Here is a 19,049-nt window from a genome sequence, read left to right as displayed (position 1 = left end):
GTAGTGTCGCGGAATAGTAAAGAGTTAGAAACGTGGAATATTGTCACAGTTTCGTCGCCTATGCCGAGAGCCAGAGGCAGTAGGTTAGCCAAGAGCTAAGAGGATTGCACATATATCGGAATGTGTCGTCACGGAGGGGCAATGGCCTGGTTACACACAACAGGCGAGAGAGAATTGCTTAGCACACAGGTTTGTGTTAGACGGAGACTTTCGTAGAGTGCAAGACAGAGGTATAGCGACAGCTGTACCGCATTTCACAACTTCGCGTAAGTCTGCCGCAACAGCACGTAACTCTGTCGCAAGATCACCTTAGGGGCGAGTACGACAGATGAATCAGCAGTATAAGTGGAATGAATGCGGTCATTACAAACGAGCATGACGTCAGGACGTCGCTCGTGCTTCCTTTAAATACGCCAGCTTTGATAGCAACAAGGCACTCGCACTCGCAGTTAGACTTGCAGTTAGATGTGTACTGGGTCGCTGCGTAGCGCACAGCTCGGTGATCGACATGTTAATCTTTATTAAGGAGATGTTGCAGTAAGGACGGCCATCCAGCAGCAGGTGTGAGGGGACAGTACCAGCTCTGGTCCTCTCTGCTGCCGCTGCCAATCATCAACCCAGGATTAGCAGTCATCGCGACAGACTCGTTCGCCGCAAATGCTGACCACATCAGTGAGCCATCGTCGAGACTGTGCGGGGCCTAGGCCCTGTGCATCCGCCGTCACAACCGGGTGAGCCGACGACGCTGGGGGATTGCAGCCCGTTCCGCCCGTCCACCACGGACGAGCCACGAGGAGGAGCAGGGAAGAACACGGGGTGGGATGGAGTACACTCCGCACTACGAGAACGCCTCCCGTGCCGTCAGCGCCGGGACTCAAACCCGGAGCCTCTACGCGCAACGATCTGCTGTCTGCCGCCGAGCCGGCCAGCCAGCCGGACGCCGCCATCCACGCGCGGCTGAAGTAAGGACATTCCTCCGCTACGTCACAGCACGCGGTGCTGCACTAGCAAGACTGCGTGGCCCGGACCTGGTGTCATCGCTACGAGTCAGTGAGGACTCGGGGAATGTCGTTGATATCACCAAGCCACACTGTACTCGGCAGGAATAAAGATGTTATGAGTTAATAATGTTTCTTTGGCGTTTCTGACGCTTCTACAGCGATTTCCTAGCATCCTGACAACTGGAGAGGTCACCGCTCGGCCATCCAGTCCACCGTAGGCGACCGGGACCACCGGGGCACCTACAGTACTTTCAGTTGTTGTAGCCTCTTCTCATTTGGGAAATAGAAATCACTAGCTAGGCTCATCAATTCCCAGCTTCAGTTAAACACCTTACCAGTAGAATATCAGCTCTACCTAGAAGGCTTATGATTCGCCACCTCAAAACTGTGAGAGCTGCTGGCCCCCATAGATTTCATAAATTCCAAACCACAGTACGCAAATTGTACCAAGAAGCAAGACTTTCAGCCAATCAGACTCAGCAGTCATGTGCAGGCAGGTTTGTTGGTCACTTCCTGCTCGTCATAATAATGCGCACTGCAAAGTGCTGCTTTGCGCCAGGGCTGGTCAAAAGTTTATTTCCAGCAAGAGCTGTGAAACACCTGCCATCTGGGCAGACCACCTACTAAATCATTGGAAGAGGTTTTTGTGAAGGTAAGCTCAACATACACTGCCTGAGAAAAAAAGTGAAGAACCAGAAGCAGAGGAGGAAACGAAATGGCATTCATGTGTTGAGAAGGTACTTGATGTTATTTCAGTGATTACAAAATCGAGTAAAATTAATTAGATCTGGCAGTTAAGGAAGGCAGGATTCGGTTACGATTGTGGACGTGGCCGTAATCACTTACTTTTAATCACGCACAATTTATTTAAAATCAACAACCAATTAAAATAATGGCAATAATCTAAGAATTGTTTCACAGCTGAAGGACTTAATGGCAATAAATTAAGAATTGTTTCACGGCTGAAGGCCTTAAACGCCAAGAATGGCAATTATTAAAAAAAATTTAACAAACACACATAAAATACAGACACAGCAAATAATGTTTTGAAAATAAGCCAATGTGGTCGCAATTAGAATTTTAAGGCAAGTAACCACAGTCAAGGCTGAAGGCCTTTAACGCCAAGACTGGCATTTATTAAAAAAATTTAACAACATACAATAAAACAGCAAACATAATAACAAAGGTTAATTCAAAAGGACAAGCAACTGATCATCATACAGGTGAGACAAATGATGGTAGCTTGGTAATACAATAATAAAATAAGAACAATAAAAAAGCACAAGGGCTAGTCACAGACGGTGCTCCAGAAATCGGCCTCTGAGTACGTCAGCCTAAAAACACTTTCGCGAGCGATGAGAAAAGCTGCGAAGAGTTGCATTCACACCACGGCTCAGACTAGTGGCAATCCAATGAGTGACTAATGAGAATCTTGGTTAGGCTACCTGATGTCCAATAAACCAAATGCAAAGACGTAAAAATATGCCAAAGCCGGAACTGGTGCTCTGGACTCCGCCTGCAGAGTACTGTGCTTAGAGCGCCCAGAACAAGAAAGGAATCACTGCCACCGAGGTAGAAGAATCGCTAACCAACCTACAATGGAGAATGCTGTCAAACGTACACCCCTCACCGGACAGTGGCGGTAAGGCGAGGAAAAGTACACTGCCGTTACATACACTAACCCCCCGGACAGGTAACTGGGGCGTCAGCGGCCGCCAGGCATGAAAAATTCCGCTGGTTCAACTTAACAATTCTAACAAGCTGAAGGTAGCAAACAGCAATTGGAAGCCCAGGTAAGCTAATCAGATCCGCCTTCCCCAAGCACTCCATTCGCTGCTCTTTGCCCTGGCGACATTACGAGCAGCAACACGAACCAAAGTCACTGGAGAATCGCGAGGTTTCACAATGGTGGAAGTTTGTCTACTCGAATTGAAATGCACTCAAATGTCGCAGGATCCGGTTTCGACGAGGTCGTGCATCCTCGTGACCACAGCCCTTCGATCCGGCAGTCCACGCGCGCTGCCAGCGGTCCCGGCGCGTTCTCGCTCTGCGCGGACCTGGCTCCTCCTGCGTCTCCAAGCGAACTGCCTCACTCACACGACACAGAAGAAAAACGACGTCACCCCAAAGATAGGGCCACAGTTCCTACATATCGATAACGCCGCTACTGTCAGTAGCAGTGCTTTCGAAACCAAGTGTCGCCAGTCAACACAAGAAGAAGACAAAACAACCGCAACCATGTCAACTAAACGATACAGTCATGCCTCCAAAAGCAGAGGACGGAAACCTACAACAGCACCAAAGCGAGCCGAAGCACTGTTCAATTAAGAAACCACTTTGCTGCATGAGCAAACTTAAGTATTACATTGCACCCTTTCTGGCCAGTGTGTGTGCACTCATTTGATTAGGAAGGGTGTCATTAATTTGTTGTAGCTCCTCAACATCCTGGATGTTGGCACTGGAGCAGATCTGACGTAAATTCTGGTCACATCCACGTTCTATCAAGGAGAGATCTGGGAATCTTGCTGTCCACAGAAGTACATCTACAACCAGACAGTTGATAGAGACACGTGTGCTGTGTGCGTGATGATCATCATGTTGAAGAACAGTACCGTGTTAGTGACTCATGAGAAGTGATACACGTGGACGCAGGATGGCCACGACACACCGTTGTACCATCAGGATTCCCTGTCACTACGAGTCATGACCTGCAGTAGTAGCCAACACCATGACACCAGCTGTAACCAATGTGCTTCTGCTACAGACTGGAAGAATTCGACCCCTCCTCAGGTCACCGCCATACTTGCTGATGATGCTCATCCAGGAAAGCGCAGAACCGTGATTCATCTCTGAACACAATGCAACCCCATTCATCAGCAGTCCATACTTCCCGGTGATGGCAACACTCCAAATGCACGTTGTGGTGTTTATAGCGCCATGTGCGTTGGACGGTGGGTGCCTAGCCAGGCTGCTACTAATCTCATGTAATGGTGTGAGGTGGCACAGAACGTTGAGGGCGTCGACTACTTGACCTCGGATGCCAGACGCATACGTGAAGGGGGTACGACACATCTGCTGCACAGTTTGGCGGTCCTCCCATGTGGTCGACCAGAACCTCGATGGCAAGAATGCCTGGCCTCGCATTCACATGCACACCAACATCGAGGCGCTGTCTCATCCGAATACTCCACAAATCTGGATACTGCGCTCATCGACTAGCTAACCAAATAGAGACCCAGTATAAGGCCGCTTTCACACCCTTTCAAATGCTATCTGACACGAGTACGTGGCATCTTCGTGTCCTTCATACTGGTCACGCAACATCTGACGCTCTTCCCACCGTACATACACTACCAGGCCTGGTAACAACACGAACAACACTAATGCAATCTGGAGGTCATTCTGCCATCACAGAGAATTGCAACTCTAATATTTTACATTCCCTGTCCACGGAGTGTATGTGTATGAAGTTTTGTACACTGACACCCAATCGTGTCTTCCGGATGCTTTACTTTCTTTGTCGGGCATTTATTTATAGTAACAAGTAAATACATTATTGTCATTTATGTACAATCATCAGAAGTTGTTTTAGAGTGCTGTAATGCATTTATCACAAATATTACCATAATTTTTGATGGCTTCGAGAAGATAATCGTTTACTCTTCCAATGGCCAATCAGCCGGTTCATCCAACTTTTCATAAATTCTGTTCAGCACTGTGGCAACCAGCTGTCAAGACGCCTCTATAATTAGGTCAGAGGTGGCTGTTCGTGGCCTTGCTGTCAGCACTGCAGCCTCTGTTGTCTTTGATGCAGTTTACAGCGCTCTTCCTAGTTAACAGTTCTGTGTTTCTTCCTTTTGGGAATACCTGACAGTGCATTTGAAACACCTGGCGCCATATTTGTAGTTTCTGCAGCATACTCAATGAACACTCAGTGTTTCTTCTGACACCTCGTATAAACAATAAAATGCACAAAATTAGTTTACACATCATTTCTAATAAAGAACTTTATTTGTAGGTACCTGCGACAGAGGACTACTGGGGACGCATGTAGCAAAGGGATGTGAAGACTATTACGTCCCTCAATGAGTTTGTTGTGTTCTCCTGGAAACCCTTTAACGCGAGCCAGTAAACGCTTGGTTTACAAATATTGAAATGTCCCCTTAGAAAAATTATACATGACTGCTTAAACTGACACACAATATTTTTTTAGCGCAACGCAATCTGACTTTCAGTAATCCCTACAAGAGAATGGCGCTAACTAAATTAACCTATACGTTTCACAAACCACTTACCTCACAAAAATCTTCATTACTCGAACTACTGCAATACAGCGAGCGCCACTACTGCCAGCTAAATAAAAGATTCAAACTACGGAAGGCACTAACTACTGATAGGCATAGTTACCAAAGGAAAGATTTTAATAGAGAACAAACAGTGTATTTACCTTAATAGTCATAATATATATAGCAGTTCATGACATTCATTCTTACAAATGTACTGTTTCTGATGGACACGCCTCCAGATTATCCATTCTCAAAAATCCGCCATCTCACTTCCCCACATCCACCACTGCTGGCGGCTCGCCTCCAACTGCGCAACGCTACGCACTGTTAACAGCCAACTGCCCAACACTACAATGGCAGACAACAATGCAAACCAGCCACAGACTGCACACAGCACAGCCAGTGATTTTCATACAGAGCGCTACGTGGCGATGGCGTTACCAATATAAAAACCTAAACAGCCTACTTACATAGCGCCCATGCTTCCCACAAAAAATTTTACAAATTTTTTGGGCAGTGGCCAATACAGATTTGAAAAATTTTTTCATAATTACAATAACAAAGATATCAAATGCACACACTTATTGATACAATGTTGGTCAAAAGCTAAAATTTTCTCACAGTCCATAAAGACAGTCCTGATCATTCATCACAGTAAAATTGCAGTGTTTTTTTTCTCAAAGTCTGAGCAGTAAAAGAAAATGCACACGGAAGTAGTGGATTTCCATGCAGTCTTGAAGAAGTTGTGTTGTCCTTCCAACGGAAAGACAGTGCTGACTCTTGACATGCAGACAGGCAATGGCCACAACAGAGCAAACCCACAGCAGAGTCAGTCGAAGTTTTGAAGAATGTTGGTAGGTAGGTCATCAAAGAGCAGACCCACTGTAGTCCCCGTAGAGATTACGGTATTGATGGGCCATCAAAGATGTAGACCCACTATAGCCCTGGTAGAGACGGCCAGCAGCCATCTATTGCGACTGTGCAGGTGCACAATCACCATCAAAGAGTCTTGCGGAGAATATAGCAAGTCCATAAACCACCACTTGTGCACGCACAAAGTTTTTGGAATTGTCCTTAGAGGTCTTGCAGACAATAAAGCAAGCCCATAAACCACCACTTGTGCACTCACAAAGTTTTTGGAATTGTCCTTAGAACCAGCAGTGCTGTTAACCAGTCCCTTGATGAATTACCAACACACGTGCAAACACTAACAGTCCCTACTCTCACATATTGTCCATATACTATGACCAACAGAAATGTGTGCAGTGAAATGTAACTTACAAGTTACTTAATTTGATGAACTGGTGTCCATTACAATTTTATAACATGAGAATACAATTACAGAGATACAGAAAACATCATGAAAACATAATAATACAGATAACATTTGTAGTCATACAGGCTTTACAAAAGAATAGAAATAGACATATACATCAGTGTTACAAGAGTTATGACATAAGTACATACATTAAGATCAGAATAACTTTTTAACATCAACTTCACATATGAGCAACAAAACAGAACCGATAAATAATGTCTAAACGTCTTTAAAAAGTAAATAACATATTATCAGAAAAATTCTACTACATAAATCTTATTAGCTAAACACATAAAGACAGGAAGAACATGCTTTCTGTATTCTGTTCACATCCTCTTTCAAAAATAGTTTTTCTCCACTGTACACTACTTTTTTTTGCCAAATCATTTTCTTATAGCTTCTCAATGCATTTCTTCCAATTCATCATAGTTACTTTCTTATATAGCCTACCCCCTCTTAAGCTAACTTAAATCTACTGAGCTCAGATATATATACCAAGGGACGAGGCAATGCTGCAGCACATAACAAATTAACACAAACAACAGTGACAAAAAATTCAGTTTTGCAAAGCAAGCAGCAGTAAAATAAATTAGCAGAGCAATTGCAATATTACAACTAATATAAGGCAATGTGCAGCAAACAATAAAAATAAATCAGTAGTAAAACTGGCTTAACAGAGTAATACAAAGTCAAATTCAGTAACACTATGCCTGGCAAACAGCAGCAGCAAATGAAATAACTTATACCTAAACATGACAAAGCTCAAGCAGAAAAAATATTACGCTAAAAATGGCCATGTCTAATACCTATGTCGCATCTTAACACTAGAGTGATGCATCACAAAAACTTACTCTGCAAGAAAGTTACCAAGTCATTAAAAAAATTATTTATGCAATTCCTGTGAAGGGAAATGTCTATTTGTGCTCTCTTTTCTACGAAAGTACATCATAAAATTATTCTTTACCGGGTCTGTAGACAGAAAATAGTGATATTTGTACATCTATTAAATTTTATTTTAACCAATGCTGCAGTGCAGCTAGAAACTAGATATTAAACAAAATGAGCAATCTCTCAACTACAAAGACAATAGATACAAAATGTTTCTCATCATTTCATTAGGCATTTTAGTAAATATCATAAATTACGAGTTCCACAGTGTAATCATATGTTTTCAAGTTTGAGCGTGTTGTATTTGCGATGCTTTCTGCAAAGAAACGTCAATAGCGAGGTAATCGCCTCCTTTTTTCTCCACCTGTGCCTCTGAAAGGCACACACTGATGGCTTTTCTCCAGGCGACTGTCGCGCAGCTGGGTGACCACGACGCAGTATGTGGTCACTTAACTTTCTTACAGAAATATTTACGACACCAGTTTGCACTACAGTGACAGTCTCATATAAAATTTCCCAGGTCGAGGATTTGCGTTACAAATGTGTAGAAACAAAATCCTATGAATATCACAGCGTACAAAAAATTTTCGCCTGCATTGTGATACATTCACGCATTTACACCCATTTCATAAGTCTTAAAGTACGATTCTCAGCTTATTGATCATAAACATACCTCAACAGCATAATACACATCGTCATCATAATAATAACATCATAACAGATCAATCACATCTCAGAATCGTCGCTGCTTCTTTCAATAATTTCAAGACCTTCAATAAAGTCATCTACCTCAAACGCACTTCAAAAATCATGATCCCTTACCAAATACATCATTCAAAGCTCTCATAGTATCACAATGGTTCCGAAAAAAATATGAACAGTTCACAAAGTACAGACAAAATACAATTTCATAAGTGTGAAATTATCCTATTGTGTAATTACGTAAACATCTGTCACTGATGTAGTAACATAAATGTTTGTCTCTCCCAGTTAAATGATCAGATAGCTGTGTAATTTATGTGTTAGAGAAATATGGTACCGGTGTGTAAAGTTGTATAAGCAAATACCATATTAGCTAGGGCTCCTTGTGCTTGCCAAACACATGGTACACTAAGTAGGCATGTAACCCCTGAGGATTAATGTAATTATACCCTCAGGTGTTACAGATTACAGGAATGGAATGAAATGTATCACTGAAAACCTTTGTATCTTTGTAATTAAAAAATCTTTAAAAATAAATTTTTTAAGCACAAAATTAATCACTCAAATACGTGTACTGTAGCGCTAAACTGTGCGTCTTGTTGTAAGATAATCTCTGTGGATGTGTCGTAGTTATCATCCTCTGTAAGCAAAGTTCTGCTGAAATCAATGTACTTACCTCATCATAATCGAAAGTGAAATGCTTTGCGTATAGATATCGTAGTTATTACATACCTTACCATGATCAAGAAAGTACTATAATGTAATGTATTGTTGTGCTACAAAAAAGGCTGTCTCATTGTAGCTATACCACAAAAGTTACTACTAAAACGTGATTTACTTTCCAGAAGAATTCAGAAAAACTGTGCAGATATAAAACAGAAACACTGCAAAAGCAATCATGTAAATTGTGTCACACAGTAGTAGCGTCATGATATAGTCGTGTAGCTGTCAATTAAACTAACCACTGTGTCATCTGCTATCTCTCAGAAAGCACTTTAAATCCATAATGTATTTTCAAGTAAACCAAAATGTTGCAGTAAAATCTCATTAGCAGTGCTGGTATGTGTTCTAAGTATGTAAACTTTATAGCCGTTATGTAATCGTGCAACTAACAAGCAAGACTGTACGCACACAATAACACTGTGTCGTCTGTTCACTATAACAATGCATTCGTAATTACTGTCTAAATAAGTTCTCTTGGTTCTTCACTGGATATTTAACTGCAAACATTGTTGCATGTTAACAGTTTCTCAGTGTGACAAATCGTACTAGTAGTGTGAAGTGAAAATTTTATGACAAAGACTAAGTTAAAAGCTGATTATCTCTCAATAAACGGTTTTACAAGTGAAATGTGGTGTAAACCTTTACACTTCGTAGTACGCAGTTACAACTTAAACGCAATTATCATATTGTATACGTCGGTAAGGGACGCTGGAATTTTTCTCAAGGTTAGCGTGTATGTTATTTTTCTCTGAGCCAGCCTGCTCACGTGGCTGCCTGCGGTGCAAGTCATTGTCTGCTATCTCTTTGTTGGCGCGCTTCGTTATTAGGATTTAGAGACCTAACTTCTACAAATTCACCTTGTCGAGAGGGCCCTGCCCTGTTTGAATCCCGCCAGTTCTGATGCAATTCAGGTCTGTCGTTACGATCATATCGTCTGTCGTCATGTCGGTAGATTCCATAGTTTCTTTCTTGTCGGTCACGTGATGGAGAATTTCTTCCGGAATCGTAACTGCGCACTGGACCGTTGCGTCTGAAGTTATTCTGTCTCCCTTTATAATAATTATTTTGGTTCCCATATTGTCTGTTTCTCTGATTGTCTCTGTGATAGTCATTACTGCGGAGAGGTGATCTTTCCCTGTAATGATTACTACTCTGCCAACAGTTGTCATATGGGTGGTGTCTGTTTTGGTCACGATTTGTGTTGTGAGAATAGCCTTGTCGTGTCCAGTTATTATTTCTTTCATTGCGGAATTGTGACGGATGTGACCTGTAATTGTTGTGTTCCTGTTTTCGCGTTCCATGATTGTCAGTGTCAATTTCTAATTCTTGTAAGAGTCCCTGAAAAGCTTCAACGTCGCCTTTGCAACGTCCTGCCAAAATAATATGTCGTAAATGTTCAGGTAATTTGATTAAGCAAATGCGGATGAGTTCTGAGGGGCTGTATGGATTTGACAGGTACTGATTCTTGTGCAACATGTCTTCAAAATATTTCACAAGACTGGAAAATTCAGATTGTTCGAAATGTTTCATCATTATGATGCTATGTTTTACTCGCTCTTGTGTAGCTTGAGACCAATATGCTGAGAGGAAGGCATGATAAAATTCTCCTTCACTGTGACAATCGTGAATGACTGATTGCATTTTCAGCTGCTTCATTCTCTAAGTAGCCACACATAAATTCTAATCTGTGCTCTAATGACCAGTTGGGAGGAAAACAATGAGAGAATTGATGGAGCCACGCTTGTGGATGAATGTCATTGCCAGAACTCTTACATGTTTTGAATTTACGTATAGTAATGAACAGCTTATAGTCAAAACCATCGTGTCGGCGAGTAGCATAACGGTCATTGTTACGTCGTGTCGGCGGTTCCATCTCAAAATTCGGTGCACCTTGCCAATTTCTTTCATAATTTCCGAAATGCCCTGTGTTATTATTTTCTGCCTTTTCCGTATCTCTAAGTTCCTCTTCCCATGTTGGAGCACGAGTGTCCTCTGATCTTATACTTCCCGGATTTCTCTTTTGTGTTGCGTATTAATTTGATTCTGATTTCGTTTGAATTTCCTAATTTGTTCGCACTCTTCTGTGTCATTAAAGACTACCGGTTTTGTGTCATTCAGATTATCATCTACCTTCGTAGATAAGTTAGTGAACTGATCTGAAAGTTCGGCTACTTTATCCGATAGTGAAATAAATTCCTCTGTGTGTTTTTCTGAACCAACTTTCACTGTGTCCATTTGTGTTGAAATGGTATCTACTGTGTCCTTTAAGTTTTCCTGAGTTTTTGCAAGTTGCATAACCGAATCGGTAGATGCAACTGAGTCAATTTTAGCTTGCAAGGTCTCATGATTTTCATGAACAATAGTTTGCAGTTCTTTTATGGCTAATTCGTGATTCTGTAATGTATTTTCATGCCGCGAAAAAATTTGTTGGAAGTGCTCACAAATTTGTGTTTTTACGTCATTACAGACATTTTGACATTTCGATTCGATTTTATGTAACTCAGTAGTTAAATCTTCACGTGTTTGTTCAAGCGTATGTTCCACTGAGTCCAACTTTTGAAGCTTTTGTTCTATTGTGCCTAACTTTTGAAGCTTTTGCTGTGTTTGTCTCTGATTTTGTTCCACTGTGTCTAACTGTTGCTGTGTTTGTCTCTGATTTTGTTCCATTTGTTGCATTAATTGCAATAATAGTGTATTAGTGTCTGGAATCTGTTTCACTATGCTTTTCGGCAGTGCATTTGCACTGACAACATTCACATTTTCACAAGTAGAAAATGTGTCTTGACTTATTTGAGAAAACGGTGAGGACGCAAAACCTGAATCTACAGTATTTGCAAGATTGTGTCCTGTCATTTCGGATTCCTGAGGCGAGCTGTTGCCGACCGATCGATCGATAATGCTTCCCTGTTCACTAATTGTTTCACTCCCTACACCATTATCTGCAGCCCGCTCCATTTCCCTACGCACAATTACCAAATTACTGCTTTGAACATTAGTTAATTCGTTACTCGGCGGCGCTAACACACTGCTTTCGTCTTCTCTGTCATTTCTCAGTTTACTTTGGAGCCTAGTATTACGTTTTTCACACGCCATTATTGTCACAATATTCCACACGACAACACAAAAAACCACAATTTGAAGAGCAAAATAAGAAAACACATTAACATAGCACTGAAAATAATATCTCGTTAATTGCAACCGCAGCTGCGAAGTACTTGGTGCAAATCTACATGCATGCCACAACTGTTTTACTGTACAAGAATGAAAAACTACAACTACAAAGAAAATTCTCTCTACAATTACGCGCTAGAAATAAACAAAGGCTGCACTAATTACACAAACTACAAGAAAAAATCAGAAGATTCCAGTGAAGTATCCTCGGCTAAGGGTCAACATATGAAACGTCCCCTTAGAAAAATTTATGAATTACTGTGCTGATTAACCTCTAACATTATTTGATTTTCAAACAGCTGAGCAGAACTGAACGTACCAGACATTTCGCTCTTTACCTGTTCTGATCATCACTAAAGTGACACACAATATTTTTAGCGCAACGCAATCTGACTTTCAATAATCCCTACAAAAGAATGGCCCCGACTAAATTAACCTATACGTTTCACAAATCACTTACCTCACAAAAATCATCGTTACTCGAACTAGTGCAATACAGCGAGCGCCACTACTGCCAGCTAAACAAAAGATTCAAACTACGGAAGGCACTAACTACTAATAGGCATAGTTAGCAAAGGAAAGATTTTAATAGAGAACAAACAATGTATCTACCTTAATGGTGTTCAAAAGTCATAATATATATAGCAGTTCATGACATCTCTTCTTACAAATGTACTGTTTCTGAGGGACACACCTCCAGATTATCCATTCTCAAAAATCCGCCATCTCACTTCCCCACATCCACCACTGCTGGCGGCTCGCCTCCAACTGCGCAACGCTACGCGCTGTTAACAGCCAACTGCCCAACACTACAATGGCAGACAACAATGCAAACCAGCCACAGACTGCACACACCACAGCCAGTGATTTTCATACAGAGCGCTACGTTGCGGTGGCGTTACCAATATAAAAACCTAAACAGCCTACTTAGAATATTCTGTGCACTCGCGCGGCTCTTGACACTTCTTACGATCTATGAACGAACACGAATGTATGCAAAACACACATTTTCACTTTTTAATATAAATTTGTTTACAATTAATTGTGGTTCTATGTACTTCCTTTCAGCCTCTCCGTGAAATATTGACTCCTTATCCCATTTAATTTCTTCTTAACATCGTCGACAGAGCAACCGTCTCGAATTGCAGCTCATCTCTGCTGTAATTTCTCTGTACGGTTCTAACGACTTAATGCGGTTTTGTAACCCGCGTGCCTCGTATTGTGTACGATTTCATATTCAACATACTCGGCAATAACCATTGTGGTGGTAGCTACCCACCAAACATACTGCGGCGTCGTTGTACAGCGTAGCTAACTGAACGAATTACTACAAGCAAGCGACAAGTATAACTTTTATGAAAGCTAGGACCAAAGATTTTTGATAAAATATCCCTTCTCTAAAAGCTTCCCTGGTACTCTGTTAAGGATTTTACAACAGAGCTTTTAATAAAGATCTTTGTCGAACTTTAACAGTGTCGTATATGCCTAACAGACACGAGCTCCACTCCGTATGTGCAGGAGCAGTATCGACTCTGCGTTGCAAGCTAGTATTGATTCGTGTGTCCAAGAATAACGACTACTTATATCTGAACAAGTTGCTGAGAAATGTCGAGTGAATATCTAGTTTTGCCGGCCGGGGTGGCCGAGCGGTTCTAGGCGCTACAGTCTGGAAGCGCGCGACCGCTACGGTCGCAGTCGCAGGTTCGAATTCGAATCCTGCCTCGGGCATAGGTGTGTGTGATGTCTTTAGCTTAGTTAGGTAATAGTAGCTCTACGTTCTAGGGGACTGATGACCTCAGAAGTTAAGTCCCATAGTGCTCAGAGCCATTTGGACCATTTGGAAGCTACGTCGAGTTTGACCTGCATCTTTTGTGGTGAATGCGCAGCTCAAGAAATATGCTCTCTCTCTCTCTCTCTCTCTCTCTGTATCTCTCTTTGTCTTTCTACTCTGGCCATAAACACGAAGGATCCCCTGTCCTGGGCGGACACCACTTCAGCTTGCTTTGTCGAGTAACATCTATAGGACAGTGAGGGGAAACAAATAGTGAAATGCGGACCTAGCAAACAGCGATCGACATTCCTGACACGCAAAGCAATCTCTGTTCCCTCCAGCACGTGTGTAAACACGCAGCTACTATTTCGACCGGGATGTGCGCCCAGCGTTGGGTAACAGAGTGTAAAGCCCGTGCTACGCTTGCAAGTACTCCTCTCGCGTGAAAAGGGCTTTGGCCGTTGACAATCCGCCTCCAAATGGGATAATAAAGTAACAGAGAGGCAGAGAGCGTAATCCGCGGATAATGCAGTGTGTGACCGGACTGTGTGCTGTTGCGGACGCACAGTGGAGGACGCGAGTTTTTGCCGGGCCATTTTCGCAGGTAGAGGCGGCCGGGCCGCTGTTTTTGTCGGCGCTGCTTTGTTAAAGATTGAAAGAGTGTGCCGGGGGGGGGGGGGGGGCGGAGGGGGAGGGGCGCAGGGCCAGCCTGAGGGCCGCAAGGTGGCAGGCGGGGCAGCTTCCCGGCCTTCTGCCCGCCGGCCAAGGGCACGCACGCGAGTCCGCCGCGTCCTACCGCACGGTAAACTGGGACACGGCCGGCGCTGGCTGGCTGGCTGGGTTAGGTCCCATTTACTACACGAGCACTTCCTTGTCTCACAAGGAGACGGCACGACCGTGGGGTCGCGGATTTGTCCGCAATTTTGTGTGGTGAAAGAGGACCCCTAACACCTCACGTGGTTAAAATATTAGGACGCACTACCAGGAAAATCCCGGGAAAAATCTATGCAAAGTTTCTTAGGTACCTGATTGCCGAGCCGCCGTTTAGCCAGGCATGGTAACTCAGCATGTTTGGTCAGAGGGCTAACTGTCCTCTGTAATAAAAATAAACTGAGTTAATGGATCAACAACGAACTGAAATGGATGTCTTTCGACGTCCGCCCCGAGCAGATACAACGAACAAAAACGAACAAAATGAGATTTTAAAAAATAAGCGTCGGTGTTTAGGGCTCGGATTGTTACGCCAGAGGTCTCGTGTTCGATTCCTCCTGTGGCACTTTTTTTTCTTCTGTTTCATTTTATTTGGTTATTCCACCAATTATTCAGAAAGTTTCCCAAACCTACATTATCTTTAACAAATTAGTTACATTATTCAATAAAAATTATTTTCCTTTTGTCCAACAACACAATTCATGGCGGTGGGTTTTCCATTTTTCATTGTAAAATATATGAGGAGAAACATTGGGTTTTTAATCAGAATAACAAAGTCGATTGGGAAACATTCAATTTTTATACATATAATAATTATAAACAAGAACCACAGTGGTAATTATCGTAAAAACAAACAAAGCAATAATTTTTGCGACATCTTGCGCAACATATAAAAGCGGATTTTTTACAGTCACAGGGCGTTTGCAATAAATCTGTACAAAAACGTGCCCCATTAACATTTACGAAAATGTTTCGAGTTTCTGACAATTTTGAGGCAAACCAGGCATATTAAATCATGCCTCGGAAAATTGGTGACGATAAATGAAGGTGAGTTATAGAATGAATTTTTATACAATCTTCCCGGGAATTAATTTCACGATCCTCCTGCAACAATCCGCTGCAATTTTGCAAGCAACAGAAAAAAAAGGCATAGGAGGAATCGAACCCGAGACCTCTGGCGTAAGGGTCCGAGCGCTAACCATGTAGGCCACATGGCGGCACGCCAATGGACGAACGTTTTATGCTCATAAGTCACCTAAGAAACTTTGGATTGATGTTTCCGGGGATTTTCCGAGTAGTGCGTCCTAATATTTTAACCACGTGAGGTGTTAGGGGTCCTCTTTCACCACATAAAATTGCGGACAAATCTTCGACCCCACGGTCGTGTCGTCTCCTCGTCAGCCGACTATTCGTGGCAAGTGAGTTGGCGTTTTAGAACTGTGGTGTTGTATGCTGCGAGGCCTTGCACCTGAATGGTGAAAGTGGGGTCGTGAGGCACCAACTTTTTTACGAAAAATTCCGTATATAGTAACAAAATGTAGGAAAAAGCAATAATAATAGATTTTATTGATTTGTTGTTGTTGTGGTCTTCAGTCCTGAGACTGGTTTGATGCAGCTCTCCAAGCTACCCTATCCTGTGTAAGCTTCTTCATCTCCCAGTACTTACTGCAACCTACATCCTCCTGAATCTGCTTAGTGTATTCATCTCTTGGTCTCCCTCTACGATTTTTACCCTCCACGCTGCCTTCCAGTGCTAAATTTATGATCCCTTGATGCCTCAGAACATGTCCTGCCAACCCTTCATCTCGTCAAGTTGTGCCGCAAACTCCTCTTCTCCCCAATTCTATTCAATACCTCCTCATTAGTTACGTGATCAACCCATCTTATCTTCAGAAACGACTTCCTGACACTTAAATCTATATTCGATCTTAACAAATTTCTCTTCTTCAGAAACGCTTTCCTTGCCAGTGCCAGTCTACATTTTATATCTTCTCTACTTCGACCATCATCAGTTATTTTGCTCCCCAAATAGCAAAACTCCTTTACTACTTTAAGTATCTCATTTCCTAATCTAATTCCATCAGCATCACCCGACTTAATTCGACTACATTCCATTATCTCGTTTTGCTTTTGTTGATGTTCATCTTATATCCTCCTTTCAAGACACTATCCATTCCGTTCAACTGCTCTTGCAAGTCCTTTGCTGTCTCTGACAGAATTACAATGTCATCGGCGAACCTCAAAGCTTTTTTTTCTTCTCCATGGATTTTAATACCTACTCGTAAGTTTTCTTTTGTTTCCTTTACTGCTTGCTCAATATGCAGATTGAATAACATCGGGGAGAGGCTACAACCCTGTCTCACTCCCTTCCCAACCATTGCTTCCCTTTCGTGCCCCTCGACTCTTATAACTGCCATCTGGTTTCTGTACAAATTGTAAATAGTCTCTGTATTTTACCCCTGCCACCTTTAGAATTTGAAAAAGAGTATTCCCGTCAACATTGTCAAAAGCTTTCTCTAAGTCTACAAATGCTATAAACGTAGGTTTGCCTTTCCTTAATCTTTCTTTTAAGATAAGTCGTAAGGTCAGTATTGCCTCACGTGTTCCAATATTTCTACAGAATCCAAACTGATCTTCCCCCAGGTCGGCTTCTACGAGTTTTTCCATTCGCCTGTAAAGAATTCGTGTTACTATTTTGCAGCTGTGACTGATTAAACTGATAGTTTGGTAATTTTCACATTTGTCAACAGCTGCTCTCATTGGGATTGGAATTATTATTATTACAAAAATTATTAATTGGAAAAACAAATCTCATACTGGATGTTCATTACAAACGTCGCATGGCAAATTTTTCACACTCCTGAAAAGTGAGAAAATAGGAAAGGTCTCGTCCAAGTATTTCAAAAGCGCATATATTGATTTGCTCGAGAAAACAAATACTTTAAAACACTCCAAACAATATGTAGAAGGCAGTAAATAGAGCCTTTTTACTCATCCTTTGTATATTGTTCTCATTCTAAGAGTCAAATAACTTCGAAAATTATTTTCATCACCAACACTAGGTTGTTAAACCCTCGTAAAAGTTACGATTGCAATTACTATCTCTTCGTAGTTCCCGCCATTCTGGATACGTTAGCCACACGTGCTTTCGGGTAGCTTCATGGAAAACATAGTTGTTAACAATGGCTAAATAATTTATCGCCTGACCCAAGCGGTTTACTGGCACTAGTGAGCTCGTAAATATTACTAATGTCACTTCGACTGCCATCTCTCTCTTCTGCTCCCACCGCTTGCACTCCTCCTCTCTTTCTCTTTTTCTACCACTGACCCTACGCTCACTGGTCATGAACATCTCCCCTCTCTTTCGATCCCACTGATAGTGTCTTCATCCACGTCTCTTTCTCTCTCGCTGGCAGTTTCTCCCACCACCCCTGTCCCCTCTCGTTCGCCGGCCGAAGTGGCCGTGCGGTTCTAGGCGCTGCAGTCTGGAACCGCGAGACCGCTACGGTCGCAGGTTCGAATCCTGCCTCGGGCATGGATGTGTGTGATGTCCTTAGGTTAGTTAGGTTTAACTAGTTGTAGGGGACTAATTACTTTAGAAGTTGAGTCCCACAGTGCTTAGAGCCATTTGAACCATTTTTTCCCCTCTCGTTCTCTCCCACTGCCACTGTCTTCTCTCTCTCCGACCGTCACTGTCTCACTGCTACTCTTTTTCAGCGTAAAAAAGCGCTCATATAAATTCTTAATGACGAAGGAAGAATGAGAATTGAGGCAACTGGTTCCCACGTTCCTGTCAGAGTTTTTAAAGACGAACATACTCGCCTTTTTTGTTCTCCGACAGGAGCATTTTTCGTCTGATTCCCTTCTTTCCGTTGTACAGCATGGTGTGCTCCTTATATTAAACCAATTCTGTAGGACAGTAAAGTTTTGACCGTTTATTTATCTACTTCGATACATTTATATGCTTTGGCATATATCAACAACAAGAAGTAAATATGCACAACACGAGGTTAACACAAAGTCGTTTTTGGCATTAAAGTTTCCGAATATCGTACCGCGACATAATGTAGAAAAATACACTAGAAAAACCAAAGTTTCGGGCACAGTTTCAGTGGCCTTCTTCTGGGTTTACCGATGTGCTATAGCTTTGTGGAGTCGTTCATATTTTTTTGTAACCGTTTTCCTCTAAACATCACGTTACGTCGAAATTTCCAAAAGTCGTAGTTACGATTGGTCACTGGAGGCAGGACGAGCGGGAAATTTATTATAATATTAAATACAATAAATTATAATAGAGATAACATGATGAAGGAGTACAGCTTGTTCTACTTTATTGTGTTATTTCAGCGGCGGGCGCGGGAAAGTAGTTTTAAGCACTGTGGTCCGTCGCACTACAATCTCACCACCAGCGAGACAGTAACAAGGTGTCATGAAAGCGCATTGTAGAGACGCTGATGTTCACTTGTGTTACTTATTTG

This window comes from Schistocerca piceifrons, chromosome 7, assembly GCF_021461385.2.
Source record: "Schistocerca piceifrons isolate TAMUIC-IGC-003096 chromosome 7, iqSchPice1.1, whole genome shotgun sequence".
In the NCBI taxonomy this organism is placed as follows: Eukaryota; Metazoa; Arthropoda; class Insecta; order Orthoptera; family Acrididae; genus Schistocerca; species Schistocerca piceifrons.
The sequence above is the reverse complement of the archived record's forward strand: the minus strand, read 5'-3'. Positions refer to the sequence as shown.